This window comes from Cebus imitator, unplaced genomic scaffold (assembly GCF_001604975.1).
Source record: "Cebus imitator isolate Cc_AM_T3 unplaced genomic scaffold, Cebus_imitator-1.0 Scaffold421, whole genome shotgun sequence".
In the NCBI taxonomy this organism is placed as follows: Eukaryota; Metazoa; Chordata; class Mammalia; order Primates; family Cebidae; genus Cebus; species Cebus imitator.
In genome coordinates, this window is record NW_016107736.1 from 1034815 (window position 1) to 1053322 (window position 18508).

At 36.2% G+C, this 18508-nt stretch overlaps 1 protein-coding gene across 5 annotated transcripts in view; it reads left to right on the top strand.

Moving 5' to 3' along the window:
- MBNL3 (muscleblind like splicing regulator 3) overlaps positions 1 to 18508 on the top strand; it is a 109688-nt gene that overhangs the window by 6586 nt on the left and 84594 nt on the right. The gene's annotated exons all lie outside the window — the stretch shown is intronic.

Genomic DNA, 18508 nt, shown 5'->3' on the forward strand with positions numbered 1-18508 from the left:
CAATTTCTCCTTATGTGGCAGTACAAAGTAACTAAACAAGAGGTTGTGTTGGAGAGTGCCATGGGAGGGGTGGCCTATTAGCGAAATGAGAGAGTGAAAGAACCAGACAGCTTGCATTTTACCTTTTGTTTTGTAGCACTCAACTTCTACACAGGAAAACAAAACAAAGCAAAAGAAAATACCCTGGAGAATATTAACTGGGCATATATCTCATGAAATAATTCCTCAGTTACTTAATTTACGAATGGGGAAAATGAGACTGTCAAAATATATAATATTAAGGTGGCTGTTTTAAGGTTGGATTTATATATTATATACTCAGAACACTTTTTTTCTGAGTTCAATTTAAAATATGTAGTGACAAATTCAACAAGACCCATGGCACAGAGGTGGGGATCACATTTAACCTTTGAAAAGTAGGCATTTGATAACCAGTTGGGGGTGCTAGTTTGCGAAAGGGTACATTGATATTTTAAAAATTGTTTGCTGTCTGTGATCCTTGGGGATCCCAAAGAAAGGATGGGGGTATTTCTTTCAGAAGTGATTTTGAGAAAAATTTAAACTCCCAACTCCTTTATGTCAGTATTTTCCCCCAAGTAATTGGACAACATAAAGAGAAACCTTATTAGCTCACCCAAATATATGAAGTGAAACATAGTACATGTTATAGAGTTATATTTTATATTTAAGGACTTCCAAATACATAAAATCATTGGGGAGGGGTTGGGGTACCATGCCTGTGTAATCTTATATGTTTCATGAATACCTATAGCAGTGGCCTCAGCTGCAGACAGAGGCTGTGTCATTATGCACTCTGTTGGCTTTCTGAAGCCAGGGCCAAGGCCAGACTCAGATTGACAGGCTCCACAAGGGAGGGCCTTTTTTTGGGAAGGACCTTGGATTTCGGCAGGACTTTTTGTGGTGTACGTTATTGTTTACATTTATTAAATTTACTTTGTAATGCAAATGAAAATATACGGTCAAAATAAATAAACCTATGTGGAGATAGTGTTAAACATATGCATCTGAGATAATTTGTGAATTTGAGGCCTTAGGTAAATGGTCATCATGATGTTTAGATATCATGACATCAGAACCAGGGAGGAGACCAGTATCAGCAGTGAAGGGCTCCACTCCCACCTCTAAACTTCAGTTCAGTGTAGGTTCCACTCACCATAGAAGATGACTTGAAAATCAGTGTCACCAATCCAAATGAGGAGAAAGGGGTAACACCTGTTGATTGACCAGAGGGAGGGTCTGGGAGTTCTTTTTACAAATTTACATGTGTATTTTTAGTTGACACTTAATAATTGTAATATTTATGAGGTAGAGTATGATATTTCAATACATTATACAACATGTAATGATCAAATCAGGGTATTTAGCATATCCATCACCTCAAACATTTGTCATTTCTTTGTGTTGGAAACTTTCAAAATCCTCTCTTCTAGCTACATGAAAATATAAACTGAAGTGTTGTTATTTTCACCCTACTGTGCTATAGAACACGACAGTTTATTTCTCCAGTGTAACTATAGTTTTGTGTTCATTAATCAATCTTTGGCTGTTTCCCAACCCCTACCCTTCCCAGGCTCTAGTTACCACTGTTTTACTCACTGCTTCTGTGAGATCAACTCTTTCAGCTTCCACATATGAGTGAGAACATGCAGTACGTATATTTCTATGCCTGGTTTATTTCATATAACATAATGTCCTCCAGGCTCATCCATGTTTTGGTGGGACTTTTGACTGACTCGCAAGTTGCCCCCCCTACCCCATGTTTAATCCTATCTTTCTCTGAGAGATAAACCTGGTTTTGCTGGGGAATTCATTTGGATACACTGAGATTCAGTGCGGCAACAATACCAGGGCAGAATGCTTTTGCTTTCTTACTGAAACTCCCCCTCCAAAGCTGTTTTGTGATTGAGAAGTTGACAGGCTAGAAAGATGTGTCCTAGGGCTTGGCATTTCGCAGTGTTGAACAAAAGACAAGACTGCCTCCGTATTTTGTGAAGAATGTCATCATCATCATCACATCCTCTTAAAAGGATCTGAAATGTGATTTGATTTAGAGAACTCTCTTACATGCACATACTTTGAACTTGCACAGGTCATTTTGTGGGATGATCATGATGAGACAGGAACTCTAAGAAGCTAGTTTTCTGGGATATTGTAGTCTCCAGCTCTGTCACAAATGAAGGCACATGAAAATTGTGTTTCTGAACATTGATCCTAAATTAGCAGGAAACAGCTAAGCAATGTAAGATCTGATTCTAAATGCTTTTACAAATATGGGCTTTTATTCCAGTATTCATTAAAATGCAGGGGTTCGAGTGACTGGATCTGTAACCTGTGTTAAGTGAATGTTTTTTGGATAAAAGTTACATTTTTCACTTTCAAGCCTAGATCATATAATAGGCCTCCTTGTTGCCTTGTGTCTATTCCCAAAGAAATCTCTGTAATATTTTTAGCCATCTAAGAAAACAGTTCAGACAGAGGCACTCAGAAACAGTGACAAGCAATGACAGGAAATGCTGGTTGCACTGGTCTCCTTCATAACTTAGTGAGGCCACAGCTGGCTGATTTGCTTTTAACTTCCTGTTTGGGGGCTATTTGAGTCAAAAGTAGCTGTGTTTTCCATATAGAGTTTTTTTTTCCCTTTATTCTGTAAGGCCACAATAAATCTGTCACTGGGCTGCATGTTTCATATATTTTATGAACTGTATCATGTGGTTTGAGTTTAATTTGAAAGGCAGTGCTTTTACAATCAAGGTCCCTCCCCCCATTCCCCCCCCCCCACACGTGCAGCTTTGTGGTCTGGGATTGCATGGGCCTTCGAAACTTTATGGCTTTATTTACACAATAGTGATTGCTGAGGAGGGCATTTCCTGCCAGCTAATGACTGGTTGGAAGGACCAACAGTCCAAATCCACGGAGAGAGGACCATTCATTAAATGCCAGGAAGCAACCAGGCTGCTTTTCTCATGAAGTGGTGGGGAGAAAGTGAAACCACATTCTGCCCTTTGAAGAGCCCAGAGCACCGTGGGCCGAGCTGGGTATGGATTGGTGCCTCCTCATCCATATGGAGAATTGAGCTGCTTTTCCTAATAAGTGATTGGATCTGGTTCCACAAATAAATTAACAGGGCCAAACTACCTCTTTCCCATAGGTTACCAAATTGGGCCTTCGATGGGAGGGCATTTCCTGTAGGTCGACGGTCCAATAGAGACTGGCCAAATAAAGTTGAGGGCCCTGAACTTGCCATTAACTGCCTACCAGATAATTCTTAACTCAGTGTTACAGCTACTTGAAAAACCTTTAAGATCACATAATTGAGTTTCCTAATTGGTTGAATAACTGATCATTAGTAAAGTGGACAAAAACTTGGAAAGGAATGGAAAGAATGGTTTGTTTTCACGGACAGTTTAGCAGCATATAGATGTTTTACTTTGATCTACTAATATAATGAAAGTAAATAATACACATGAGGAGTGCTTTGCCTTTTGTGGAAGTACCACTGAGAGCTGTAATAGTAATCATTTAACCCATGACATTTCCAGGAAACAGTTTTGTCCTCAGTATAATTCTTGCCTGCTATAAAGCAGCTGAGGTGTGAAGAGTTTGGCATTGATTTAGAGCAAAAACAGAATAAGATCGAGGCTGGGTTCACATCCAGGAATCCCTGACTTCCTGGCCTGCCCTTCACTCCCTTAGCTTCCTAACTAAACCTTCAATTTGCTAAAAAGTTAAATGTTTATAAAAGACAAACATCTGTTCTGAGTTTTTTGGTAGGTACCTCCATATAAAGGAGGCTATGTGACAACTTCTCCCCCCCAATATCCCTGACTCCACAACTTGGCTTGGTCCTTTACCTTGAAATTTAAATGTCTTTCATATCTTCCAAATTTGGTGGGGGGATGGCAGGGGTGGGCTGAATCTCTGAAATAGAAGCAATCATTGACGGCCAGACACCTGCATTTCTTCATGGAACTGAGTAATCTGTCACATGCAGAACAAACCAAATATTAAGTTTCATTTTTGAGTCTGGCAAATGTCATTACATGCTTTTTAAATATTCAGTAATCCAGGGATTGCTGGTCATTACCAGTTCACAAAAGTGAAAGGGTTTTCTGAAGTTCAAACGTTCCACAAATAAACTGTATACTCATTACCATTGTTATTATTAGATGATGCCCAGAGCAGATTTATAAACAAAAAAGTGGCTGATTAACATATATATATTTCAAAACATTATTTTAATTTTTGAACACTTTTTAGTTTGAATGTTAAGATACACTAAAATTTTGCTAGCTCAGATTAAAGACAGTATTCGATTTACAAACTGATTTGGACTAAGAGCAAACAAGGTTTTTCGTAAGTAGATTGGCCTGAATATTTACACACATTTATAATTAGCAACATAACTGTATTTATTTATGCATTTATATTTATATTTATTTTTATTTTTGGAGATGGAGTCTCACTCTTTCGCCCAGGCTAGTGTGCAGTGGTACAATCTGAGCTCATTGCAACCTCTGCCTCCCAGGTTCAAGTGATTCTCCCTCCTCAGGCTCCTGAGTAGCTGGGATTACGGGCACCCACTACCATACCTAGCTAATTTTTGTATTTTTAGTAGAGATGGGGTTTCACCATATTGCTCAGGCTGATCTTGAACTCCTGCCTCAGGTGATCTGCCTGCCTCAGCTTCCCAAACTACTGGGATTACAGATATGAGCTACCGCGCCTGGCCTGGACATTATTATTTTGTTTAGCAAAATCTTTCTTTATAGGTAATCTAAAATATATATTTCAAGCTGGTTCAGGTTCAGTTATCAAAATTTGGACTAGTGGTGTCAAAATTAATGTAGATTTACTCTACTGTATTTGGATCCAACAGCATTACCTTGTGGTATTAGGAAAGTCTATTTATTCTGTCATTGTAGTTTTCAGTGGTAGGCAACAACTCATTAGTGAATAATGAAATCCATTTAGTAGGTTGTGATTAGCATTTCTACTCAGCAGAATTGCATTAAATAGTAAGAAAATATCAACATGTGTCATGTAGTAAGATTAGGTATTTTGGGTGAACCTATTATTTCAAATCCATGCACATATATACTGAATTACGATGTAAATTGTGTTTCTTACTATTTGTTGCTGTCAGAAAGGTTTAAAAGTCAGTGTTTTAGTGGATGTTATTTCTGTCTCAGAAATATTTTTCCTCTTTTTTTTGGAGGGAAGATGCTCAAGGAATGCTGAGGGCTTTGGTGTTGACATACCTAGGGCTGTTGGTTCGGTATCTGATAGTTATGCATCTTCTTTTCAAACTGAACAGTAAGATGTTGCTATAGATGTGCTATAAGATTTAATGTCCAAGGTATTTTGCAGTCCTGAAGGCAGAAACTTTATATATTATGTATTTACTAAGTGGTATTGCTAGAACATTAGGACACTGAAAATAAAACTGTCTGGAGAAAAAAAGCCAAAAAATGGTGTTTAACAACAACAAAAACAAAAAATGCCAGCTAAAAATATTGGGACAATTGAGATGCTTCGAACTGCAAAAGAATTATCCAAAAATATTAAATTGGAAGAAAATCCAGCTGATTTTACTGAGTGAAATATAAGTTAAAGGGCTCAAAAATTGTTTTTGATTTTCATAAATCAAAAATGGTCATACCAAGAGAGAATGTGTTCACAAGAAGGAAACAAGCTGATTGATAAATAAATATAAATGTTTATGCTGGAAAAAGCCTGTGGGTGTTTGTTTTTTCTGCAGTGAACAAAGGCACACTTTAAAATGAATTTTAAAATTGTAGATGAGGCATAAGCTGAAAGTCTGTTAAACATACCTAGAATATTAATGGGAATGATTACAGAAATGAAAAAAATAGCCACATAGTCTTTCCAATCTTTCTTTTCTTGGTGCTAATGAGTACTGAGCCTAGTAGTAGGAGCAAATAAGATTTACTCACACGAGCAGATAGGAGATTAACTACTGAATGTGACCCATTAGGATATTGGAATCGTCCTTAGAAGTCTGGCCAATTTGTGCATATTTCTTAGAATTAAATGATTGTCAGGGGGAGGAAAATATTGCCTTCTGGGGTACTATTGCATTTCCGGTAGGATCATGAGGAGTTTGTCTTCATCCTCACCTCTCCTCCATTTCCCTCCCAGTGTCATTAAATCTCTTTCTGCCTGGGACTTACTGAATTCATTCCCAAAGGTCTCTTCCTGTGGATATCCTTCAGAGCCTTAAAGCACTGTTACTTCCTCAACTTTGAGGACTTGACATGCAGTAAGGCTTTGTAGATATTTGAATGTTAAACTAAAGTGACTGCTCTGAAAATAAAATGTCAGCTTTTATGACTTAGTGACTAAACTCTGTGATTGTGAGTTTATATCTCCCTCATCAGATAGAGTACATTTAAATATTGTTAAGAATAGAAAAAGACACATCTACTGATTGTGTAATTAGCAATCAATTTATGGAATGAGATGCAAAACGAATTAAGTACCATAATAAAGAGTTACATCAGGAGTTTGAGACCAGCCTGACCAACATGGTGAAACCCTGTCTCTACTAAAAATACAAAAACTAGCCAGGCGCAGTAGTGGGTGCCTGTAATCCCAGCTACTTGGGAGGCTGAGGCAGGAGAATCGCTTGAATCTGGGAGGTGGAGGTTGCAGTGAGCCGAGATAGCGCCATTGCATTCCAGCCTTGGCAACAGAGTGAGACTCCATTTAAAAAAAAAAAAAGACTTACATCATCACTAGCAAAACCCATTATATACATTATTCTGTTCATGATGATAAAAACTAAAAAATGTTGATGGGTGAAACTGAATACATGCCCTCATCCTGGGAGTTAATGGTTTTAACTTTCTTAGTCTGATGTTGAGATCTTTAGAAAGCAGTAATACATATTTTGGGGGGTTATAGAATACTTTTGCCTTTAAGCATCTATTTCACTGTAAACATTTACAGAGTAGTATAGAGTCGGTTAAATAAGGTGTAGGAGGTTTGAGTGTGAGTTATTCAGGGTTTTCAGCTGTAGGAAGCATGTAGTTGAATGTGTATTTTAGGCAAACAAAATTAGTCATTGTTTTGGGTGTCAGCTACCTTTTGCACGTTAGCCTTCTGGGATTTTTTGTTATGGGGTGCTTGAAAAATTAATAGTGATAAGCAAAAGCTATGTGAAGGGGAGTGCTCAAGCCAACTAAACCCCAACCTATCATTAATTTAATGCAACATTCTAGCTTTCATCAGGCTGTCTGGGAAATATTATGACCTGTTATGTGACACACCTTCCGTATTACATTTGAAACTTTAAGGTATACACGGAACTCAAGACTTTTGACAGGCGAGTTTGTTTTGTTTCTTGTGAGCGGAAATTTTCTTCGGTAGGCAATGAGACTGTGGAGGCAAACTTTCTTGTAGAATGGAGGAGGAGGAAGGAAAGAGAAAGAGCTGCATGGTTTGCTGGTATTTTGCTTGCGGAATCCCTTATACTACATTCCTCATTTTCATGAAATCCAAAAGAAGTTTGAAATGCTGTATTGCTGTTAGCAGAATTTTCCCTAAACTCATAAATGAGGGAAACCCCTTGGTCCCAAGAATTGCAACCATTAGCACTCTCAGGAAGCCTGCAATTATTTGGACATAAGGAAAACAAAATATATATACCTTCTACTTACTCACAACTGTTTAAAAAATAAAAGTAAATAAATAAATAAATGTAACCATGTTGAAATAAAGCCTGACCATCTCAGATCCAGGAGAGGAGCTTTGGCTCATATTATTCCTCATGTTAGATAATCATTAAAACAGAAGAAAACAAAACCCTCTTGAAATGGCAGATTTTTAAAGTTAAAATAAGTAGGGTTTCCTTGGATCCCTATAAAGAGACTCTTGTGGAGCATGCATCCAGACTTTTGAGACTTTATACTTTTTGCTTCCTAGAGCAAGAAAGACTTAAGAAATAGGAAGTCAGAAAATACAGTAAAAAACTATGGCTTCTGTGCTGTTAAGGGTCCCTTTCTGATTGGGTTGATGTGAATAATGGTACAGAATTGAACCATGTAAGATGTTAGAGGCCTGAGACTTCCCTTGACATTTCCTTATGTTGGCAGGCCCAGGCAGTTTGACGTTGGCTCTTTTAACACTTGGGTGGCAGGAGAAATAGTGTTTACAGCCACCTTCACTTCCAGGAATGTATTATACTTTTAAATCAATCTTAGTATCTGTAGGCAGGAGTTTATATATAGGAATAAAATTTGAACCCCCACTTTCACACCCAATAAAAATGTCCTGTAATAGGTGTTTATTCAGAGTCAACTGACATTTATTGAACAATTACTGTGTGCCAGATGCTCTGCTAGGTACTTTCATTTTGTTATGACAGTTTTTTTGGTTATGAAATACAATTGGTTTTAGCCAGGCCAATACGTTCTTTGGCATCTAATAGATAGATATCAGGCTAAAAATTCTATCTTCAAGTCCCTGCTCACTTTTTATATACAACACCTCCAACCCACAATCATTGCTTTTCTGTCTTGCTTCATCATTTGGGGACCATCTAATGGCCTATGGCCTGCCTCTTCCATCCGTGAAGATATTTATTTCATTATAAATCAAGCCAACACTAATCTCTTATCCATCTTGATGTAACAAAAGACTGCTTTCACTATTTGATGGATGGTGCTACAGTAGGATAGGAGAAACAGAAGAGGCTTGAGAGGTGGATGTAGAGTGAAGAGTTAGGAGTGTGAAATGATGTGGAGTTAAGTGCTAATGACAGCCTTGTAGAAAAATCTAGAACAAAATTGGATTAAACTTGTCCAGAATGCAGAGAAAATAACAGGGCGACATGTTGAAAATTAATCCCTCAACCCTAGGAGTGTCCAGGACAGCCCAAGTTGAGCCACACAGGAGGAATTTTTTTGTATAGAAGCAAAGGGCAAATAAAGTTTCTAGAAGAAGAGAACAATCAAAAGATACCACAGGAATTATGTAAGTTGAGGCCACTGGTTTGGGCATTGAAAAGGTTGTTGGTGACTTTGGAGAGCCAAGAAGCTGGTTTCCAGTGGGTTGAGGAGTAAATGAAAAGTTGGAAAGTGAAAGTGGTAATGATGAATTTTCGAGCTATATGATGATGAAGGATGAGATATGTTGGAACTTCAAAAGGAAATTACATCAAGGGAAGGAAAGGTTTTGTTATTAGGATAGAGATGACTTAGATGTACTTACTCGCTGATGAGAAGGAAGCAGAAGTGAATATCGAAAGTGTCTGTCAAGCATGGAATATGTTCTGAGTGGTTACCCTACTTGCCCAACATCTCTGTTAATATGCACAGTACTGATTGTGCAGTCTGATCAAGTAATTTATGCAGAACTCTGGTGAGCCTGAACTTTGGGTCTTCTGGTCTTCTTTATTCTTTTTGCCTTAAAGGCAAAAAGGAGGATTAGGGTTGTTCATAAAAGAACTGGGATAGCTACAACCCCCCCCAAAAAAGGGGTGGGAGGAGGAGGGTGAAAGACAGTGGAATTCTGCCAAAATAACGGGATTATTTTTAAATGGCTTCAGAGGCAAAACAATGCTACTGAAATAGTGAAAATGTGACTGACATCTTTTTACAGCACAGGCTCAATGAAAATGAAAGAGAGGGTTGGGAAAAGCTATAAAAAATGAGAATTCAAATATAACTATCAAGAATATACTTTTACCCTATTATTTGCCTTTACACTAGGATTCAGTGTCTTTCATAAGCTTGGAAATTTACCATAGGCATTAATTCCCGTATGTTGCATCTGACAAGTTCAGTTTTTCATGGGTTTTATATTTCAACTTGTAATAAAAATAAAAATAAACCTCAGGTCTGGTTCAATTTCCCTTATTTTAATCACCCTCCCCATCTTCCCATCTATAAGAATATATTTATTTCCCCCTTTTCGGAAGCTTATGATTATTGGTAGAAAATATCTCTACCTTCTCTACCTTAAGCTTTTAATTTAATGTCTAGGTTGATTCTAGTCAAATAAAAGGTGATGCCGCTCTGAGGTTCTGCAAATTTCTTTTTACTCTGAAGCGGAAAACGATGGAAATTTTTCTTCTTTTTTTTTTTATCACTTAAAATGTTTATTTTATGCTGCCTATTTGAAGATGTTTTTGGACTTTTAGTTTTTTACATGCATGTATAAAGGGAAAAAATAAGCAAGGTAACTCAGTTAATTGTTTCTAAACTTCATGCCGAATTAGATTCTTCTAAATCACTATCCTAATCAGTCTTGATGAAAGGAAATTTTTCAATGCAAATGCATTGAAAAACTTAAATCTTTGAAATTATATTGTAGAGATACTAATGATCTAAACAAGCATTTTCAGAACTGTGTTTATTTTGCCACATGTTCTAGGATAAAAAAGATTTATTAAGTGGAATGCCTTAGAATTGAGGTTGAAACAAATACCACATTCTGAAAATTAAATTGCATTAAAGCCACATTCCTAAAAATGTATGTAAACATATGTATGCATATGGTTTTTTTTTAGGTGCATGTGTGTGTGTGTGCCTGCGTGTGTGTGTATTCCTTTAAATTTCAGCTTTTGGCTTTTTATGCTGCATTTCAAGTTACTGTTGCAAACATTACTTGTTGATAAGAATTTAAGAATACTCTATCAATAGGGATCAAAGTAGATTAATGACATCTTCATGCCAAAAGAACACATTGCATAAAATCAACAGGACCTTAGGTTAAAATATTTACCCCAATGCTAGAGAAAAAATGTTTGTTAAATGCATTTCTGAAGTGAATACAGGAATTTTGCTTTTAATTTTTTGTTTATGGTTTCTAGTATAAATTTTATTATTTTATACTGGGAAAAATAGATTTTATGGTATCCTATATAGAGAAGAAAATCAAATGGCTTTACACTTAGATTATGGAGGATATAATTTGACTTTGTTGAAAAAAAAAATATTCGGCAGGTTTAAGTTCTGAAATAATAGCATGAATGAGCTTAATAAGCCTGTGATCAATGATTTGCAACTGTTTGCTTGATAATTGGAAGGACTGCAAAGGAAAGCAAGTTTATATGGTTGGTTTCAATTAAGGCTAATGTTGAGGCAATCAGACAGCTTGGTAATCAAGCTGTGAACTCTGTGCATCTCTTAACTAATTCATTTAGTGTGATATCCCCTCTAAGTCCACTTTCTGTGTTACCAATTAGCTATACCTCATAGGAATCTTAGCCCCACTTTCAGGGTCTGCTCTGTGGTTTAATATTATGATGATTATTTACTGGATTCAGTAAAGAAGTTCATTTTGCAAACATATCCTTTTTGGGTTTGGGTAGTATCAATAATCAACATTCTTAGAATCATTTTCCTCTGTAAAATTACATTTTTGAACAAGTTTTACACATTGAAATTAAAAGAATTAAAATTGGAAACCTATAGAAAAATGTATTTCCCCCAAAAGTCTTTACTGCGTTATCTTTTGGGGGCATGTGTCTGTATGATTAATATTGCAATAAATACCAAAGAAATGACGACTTGTTTGTTGAGCTTAAAGTGGAAAAATTCCAGCAAGGAAGACACAAGTGAGTGGTGAGAGAGTATTTCCAAACATATCCCTCTTAAAATGTCTTAAAATGGCTTTTCAGGAAAAAGTTTTTGCCTCCATCTCTGCCCAGCTGCATTTCAGTTGAGAGAGAGAAACATTTACTTCAGGATGCTAAGTACCTTGCCTTATTCAAAGACAGAGAAGCCTAGTTTGAAGGACTTGTGATCTTTGAGAGGTATTCACTTCCTCCAATTCAAATTCCAATCAATTTCTCTTGTGTATGTACATCATCAGAACTCCCTTTTGTCTGAAAGTGCAAGCTTATATTTAGTCCTTTAGCCCCAGTTCCTGGTACAGCATCAATGTTTCTAAATATCCATATTGACATTCAAAGTTCTGCCTCCTCTTTTCTTGCCAGGAAGTTGATTCTTCCAATACTCAAATTGAAACTTGTGCCCTTACATGTGTAGAGCAGTTGGCACAAAGGGGAAGGGAGCTAACTTATCTGACTCTAGTCAAGAAGCCTACACAATTTCACATGAAAAAAGCAAATCTACAAAATACATGGAGAAAAGTTAGGTATAGCAGTTGTGTGTGAAATCTGCAGTTGATCTTCTATAGCATATCAATGCTGGCATCCTCTCAAGGCAGTCTTAGCCAGGAAATCACTATACTTATAATCTTGGAAAATTGCTTCAGCAGCAAAATATATTAGATAGCATATCTTCTTTTTGTTTGCAAAGCATATTTACAGACTACATATGATGAGTTCATAACAGGGCATCCTAAGTGCTAAATATCTTTCCTTCCCTCCTGCAGCATGCACATACACAAATAAACATAAGAGCAGCTTTAACTTATATTTAAGCCACAGCTATATAGTAGCTTGCAGTTACATTGTATTTTTATTTTACAAAACGGGGGTCTCTGTGGCCCAGGCTGTAGTGCTAGTGACACAATCATAGCTCACTGCAGCCCAAACTCCTGGGGTCAAGCCGTCCTCCCACCTCAGCCTCCTGAATAGTTGGCACCAGAGGCATGTGCCACCATGCTTAGTTAATTAAAATGAATTTTTTTTATAGACAGGGTCCGCTGTGTCATGCAGGCTGGTCTTGAACTCCCGGTCTCAAGTGATCCTTCTGCCTCAGCCTCCCAAAGTGTTGGGATTACAGGTGTGAGCTAATGAACCTGGCCCAGTTATAGATGTGTAGCAGTTGTGAAAGTTTTTCAATTGTGTTTTTTCTTGTAATAGCAGACCTAAAATAAATCACTTAATTGTATCTTTTTATTTAAATGTAGTATTAATTGATAGGCAATTTTTAGTTTCAGAGTGGGTCTAACTGTAGAACAATCCACTGGAGAAAAAAAGGAAAATAAAAGGAATATGATATCATATTAAGAAGTGGTAGGATGAGGTGATGTAATTTTGTACTTTTTCTAATAGTAGCAGCTACTTACTATGTGTGAGTCTCTTTGGTAAGCACTTTACACACATTATCTCATCTAATCCTCACAACAACCCTATGAATTTGGTGTTCTTATTTATCTCCTTTTTACAGATGGGGAATCTGGGGCTCAGAGAGAGGAAGTAGTATGCCCAAAGACATGCTACAAGTAAACAGTAGCATCAAAACTTGAACTTAATGCTCTAACATTAGTCTATACTTATAATCCCCAGGGTTATATTATGGAAATATAAAAAAAAGGTTTGATTGGGAACTTGAGTTTACTGCTTGTCTCTTTCACAGTGTATTAGCCACCTAGGATTGTGCACTGGATAAAGATAGTGCTACATGAATGAAGTAAACATCTGGAAGCACCAGATGCGACAGACATTACAATTCACTTCCTAATTATAGAATTATAAACTTTTAAAAGTTGAGGGGGGAAGCATCATGTGATTAATAATACACTTGTGCAGAGTAAGACTATTTGGCATAATATTGGCAGTAATAGCAATCCTAAATGTTTCAGACTTTTAAAAGTTGTATTACAGTGAGATTTACTATTATTTAATAGAGGTAGTTCCTGATATTTTTCTAGGAATGTTTCCTTTAGGAGACTTTAATTCACTCTCCTTTTCACCCCAATTGCAATTTTTTTTTTTTTGCATTTGTTGTTCATTCAATATACTTTATTGAGCACATACTCTGAGTCAGCCATGTTTCTGTGTGCTGAGGATATAACTCTGAGCATGTAAGTAAATGAATTTTAGTGTTAATATAAGGGACCTAGACATTTTTCTATAAATTGAGCATCACAAAGCATCATTGCCTTTATTGCCTTGGATGTCCTTCTTTATCTTAATCATGTTGTTTTCAAACATGATGACTTTATCCTAATCATGTTGTTTTAAAACATGCGTACTGATTTAGTCACAATAGCCAAAAAGTGGGCACAGCTCAAATGTCCATCAACTAATAAATAGGTAAGCCAAATGTGGCATACTCACAAATGGAATAATACTCAGTAATAGAAAGGAATGGAGTATTGATACATGCTACAACATAGATGAACCTTAAAAACATTGTATTAAATGAAAAAAGGCAGACACAAAAGGCCACATACTATATAATTAATTCCATTTATATGAAATGTCCAGAATAGGCAAATCCAGGTACAAGAAAGCAGATTAGTAGTGGCTGCTTAGGGAGTAAGGGGTGGGAGTACAGCCTAAGAGGAATGGGGTTTCTTTGGTGGGGGAGTGAGAATATTATAAAATTTACTGTAATGATGGTTGCAAATATTAGTAAATAAAACTAAAATTCACTGTATTATATTTTTTTCAAAAACTACTTGGATTTTTAATGTGCCAAAATCTCTGGTAACAGACATGTATAAATTTTAGATTATGTTTGTATATTTTTGTGCCCTTTGGAGGCAGTACAGAGAGGTGATTGACAAAAAGCATTTTGGAGGCTGCATAACTTTGAACCAAGTTACTTAGCCTCTCTCTGTTGCAGTTTCCTCATCTGTGAAATGGATACAATAATGGAACCTCCCTTTCAGAATAGTTATGAGCAGTAAATGAATTAATATATATGAGTGTGCTAAAAACAGTGCCTTGCACATGGAAAACGCGTGCATATTTTCTGTTGTTACATTTTCAATTCAACTGAAATGTCATGTTTTATTAGTCTGTTATTCATAAATCATATACACTCACCATTAAATGACATTCAAGTAATTGGAAATTGAATGTTCCTTTTACAGGAACTTATAGTTCTTGAGTGTTCTCACACCAAAAGCCAACTAGATTTTCTAGTATCTGTACTTGAAAATAAGAGGTCATGGTTGATCTTTTCTGCTCCTTTTACATGGTCACAAAGTTTTATAATGTCACATGCCTATCTGTTAGCTTGATAAAATCTCTATAGCTCACACATTATTTGATGCCAAAGGATCAGTGCTTTCAAAATGTTTGATGCATAGTTACAAATCCATAGGAAATAAAGCATAAACAGGGTTGAATTCACACTTCTTGACTGCATTGATGCCATTCCGTTTGCCAGTCTTGTGATTTACAGGGGCATTTTTTTTTTAGTCAGCCAGTAGCATCATTGGCAAATATGCTGTCTAGGGCAGTGTTTGTGAGTGCCGCTTGGCCAAAAATTGACACATACAAAGTAATAATAAAATACTATTATTACTATTATTATTAATACTACTATTACTAATAGTAATAACTAATAATTTAAAATAATAACAAATTAACATTAAGATGATTGTTTTTGCCTTAGTGCAGATGCAGATTACTAATAACCTTTCATCTTTCAATATTGCTTCATATTTATTATTTCTAGTACAGTGATGATATATAGTCATTTTCAGGATTAAGCACAAGTATAAACATTGAAAACAGTATAAAAAATGACGGAGCTAGTTTGGCACAGAAAAATAGAAGCTCTTTGAGACAAGATGCTATACTATGTGCGACTCAGTGTAGGGTTTACAGGAGATTCGCTTTGCACTTTTAACCTTTTGGAATCAAGTTGTTAACAATGTCTCATCATTGTATTTAGATCACAATTTTTTCTTTGTCATTAAATGTAAACATATTACTGTTGTGTCCACAAGAAAGTTTCCTCAGGCCCAACAAGAAAATGAATTATAGTCCTTATGTGTATGATCATTATTAATTTTCAATCAGAACTTCCCTTAAATAAAATGTACAAGTAGTTAAGTTGGGTTTACAAATTTACCAATAGTCTTTATAACCTGCTGTAATTATCTCTAGAAATTTTATTGTGTTCAGTGACTAATTCTCCAGAGCTTTTACTAAGATAAATGAATGGAAACAGCAATAACCAGTTTCCTTGTATTTCCTAATTATTGGCATGCCTTTTAGTCATATTTTAGACCTAAGGAGGGCTGTGTCTCTCTCTAGGCATCCAAACTATGCTTTCTCCTAGTTGGCTTCCTGGAAAATCTAATCCTCCCTCTTGCTCATGGACTCAAGTCCAACTAAGCTCTTCTATATCCCTTCATGTTGTGCATATAATGTCAAGGGATCTGAATTTGTGTTGTGCATTAGCAAGCACCTAGCACAAGGTAACAGTGTAATATTCTGGTAGTATGCATGTGTATGGCCATATAGTATTAAATATTTATTGAAATACTTCCTTACTGGTTGGTAAATAGACACTGCCTATAGTACCCTTTCCAATGCTCACTCCCTGACAACGCCCCATGATTCAGCAACAAAAATGGCAACACCTGGCAGAACACCATCAGTCTTGACTGACCTGTGACCATGATATAAGAATTGTTTAATATTTTGAGTATCATTCCTGGCTCATGGTTTACTATGAGGTCAGTCCCCTGAGTCACTGCCCAGGCCATTGGCGCTCTGTGACATTCACAGCCTTTTTCTGAACAGTTTTTCCCTGATTGCTTCTTAAACATTAGCTAGACTTCTGAGAGAAGAGTTGTATCTCATAAAGAAATGGGATACTACTTCCAGACCTCAACTTCTAACAGACATTGTAGATCTCATGAAGGCCGGGTCCTAAAGTTTTTAACATACTCATAAGGAAACCCCCCAAGGCCCTCTCTAAGAACACTCAAGAGCCCATGTCATTTATATTTTAAGACCCAAATCTTAAAGACTCTTGATTTAATACCTTACACAGAGCAATTGTTTGCTGCAGTTTATTTGATTGAATGTGACTTTGCAAACCACAGAAAACTTAACCAGTGTGTTTGTGGGGAACTTAATAGAGGCAGAGGCATAGTGAAGTCATGGCCAATAAATAGCTGCCAGTGAGGAAGAAGACAGACAAACTGTAAAAAGTGGAAATGAAGACACCAGACACACAGGCATGTGGAGCCATTTGAGAAAGTGCGCAGTATATCCTTCAAGGCATTACTAAAGTTTCTTTCTCATGATAACCTAGAATTATCAGAAAAAGCATTACTTTTCTCACTGTCTCATGTCTAAGAGAGAACAAAGTTTTACCAAGCATTTCAGAAATATTTCTATCCAAAGATTGATTAAAAGAGAAAAATATTAATTTATGAGTTTTATTTTTTGAAATTTTATTCTTATTGATCTCCTTGCCTGACATTTTTTCCGTAAGTGAGGTGTTGTAATAAGAACTTTATGTGAACTTACAGACTTTTGTAGTATCTGATGGGCTTCCAATATTAATCAAAATTATTTGTTATAGAAATTATGGCAGTGAGAAAATTATTTTGGGACCAGAGCCAGCATTATAAAGAAGTATCCAAACTGACAGAAGAGCAGAAGATCAAACACGGCATGTTCTCACTCGTAGGCGGGTGTTGAACAATGAGAACACATGGACACAGGGAGGGGAGCACTACACACTGGGGTCAGTTGGGGGGAAATAGGGGAGGGACGGTGGGGGGTGGGGAGCTGGGGAGAGATAGCAAGGGGAGAAATGCCAGATGTAGGTGATGGGGAGGAAGGCAGCAAATCACACTGCCACGTGTGTTCCTATGCAACAATTTTGCATGTTCTTCACATGTACCCCAAAACCTAAAATGCAATAAAATAAATAAATGGGAAAAAAAAATAATTAAAAAATAAATAAATAAATAAAAAGAAAGAAATGGCATATGGAATCAACGTTTTTGTGGGGTTTTAAGTCTCACTTTTGAGTTCCCACTTAGATGTGAAAACCAAAAGTCCCTCACTCTTTACTGTTATTTTATCAACCTTTGCAATTGTGAGGAGCAGATATTCTTGATTGTAACTTAGCATCATAAGTTATTTATTTACATTGTATGATCATATTATTTATTTTCAGTGAGGGCTACTGATACATTTTCTCAGGTACAATGAAATATTAATTAAGTGAACCCAACTGTCTGAAACCCACAGTTGACAAAAGCTTTATTTGGATTTGATCATTAGGAAAAATATGCGTTTGCCAAGGAGTCAGTGTTGAGGAAAATATAAACACATTCTTTAGTAATGAGAGAAAGTTTTAATTCAGTTTACCATATACTGTTTACTAAGACAAAAGAAGGAATGGTATTTTGAAATGGTTTCTATCAAAAGTGGTTTTTAGCAACCACAATTTAAAAATTCATTCAGTATTTTCATTAATTCAATCTATTTCATATGTCTACTGATTTTGGACAATATTGCGCTTTATCTTCTCATAAAACAGAGAAAGAAAAGCTATTTTTCTCATATCGATTTTTCTTATTCATAATCTCATGCCAAATTATTCTCCCCTAACCCCTTAAAAATTGCAGACAAATTTTTTAGGGACAATGATGGCTTAACTTTTGTTAACTTTGGGACATATACAGATCATGTTTGTTTGATAGATTATAAATGAGAAATCTATTTCTAAATTTTACACGGTGATAGGAGTTGCTATGCAATTGATTCATTTCTAATAATCTATATATAACTTAAATATCACAAAATGAGAAAAAGCAGTAATTGAAATGCATGGCCATAGTAATT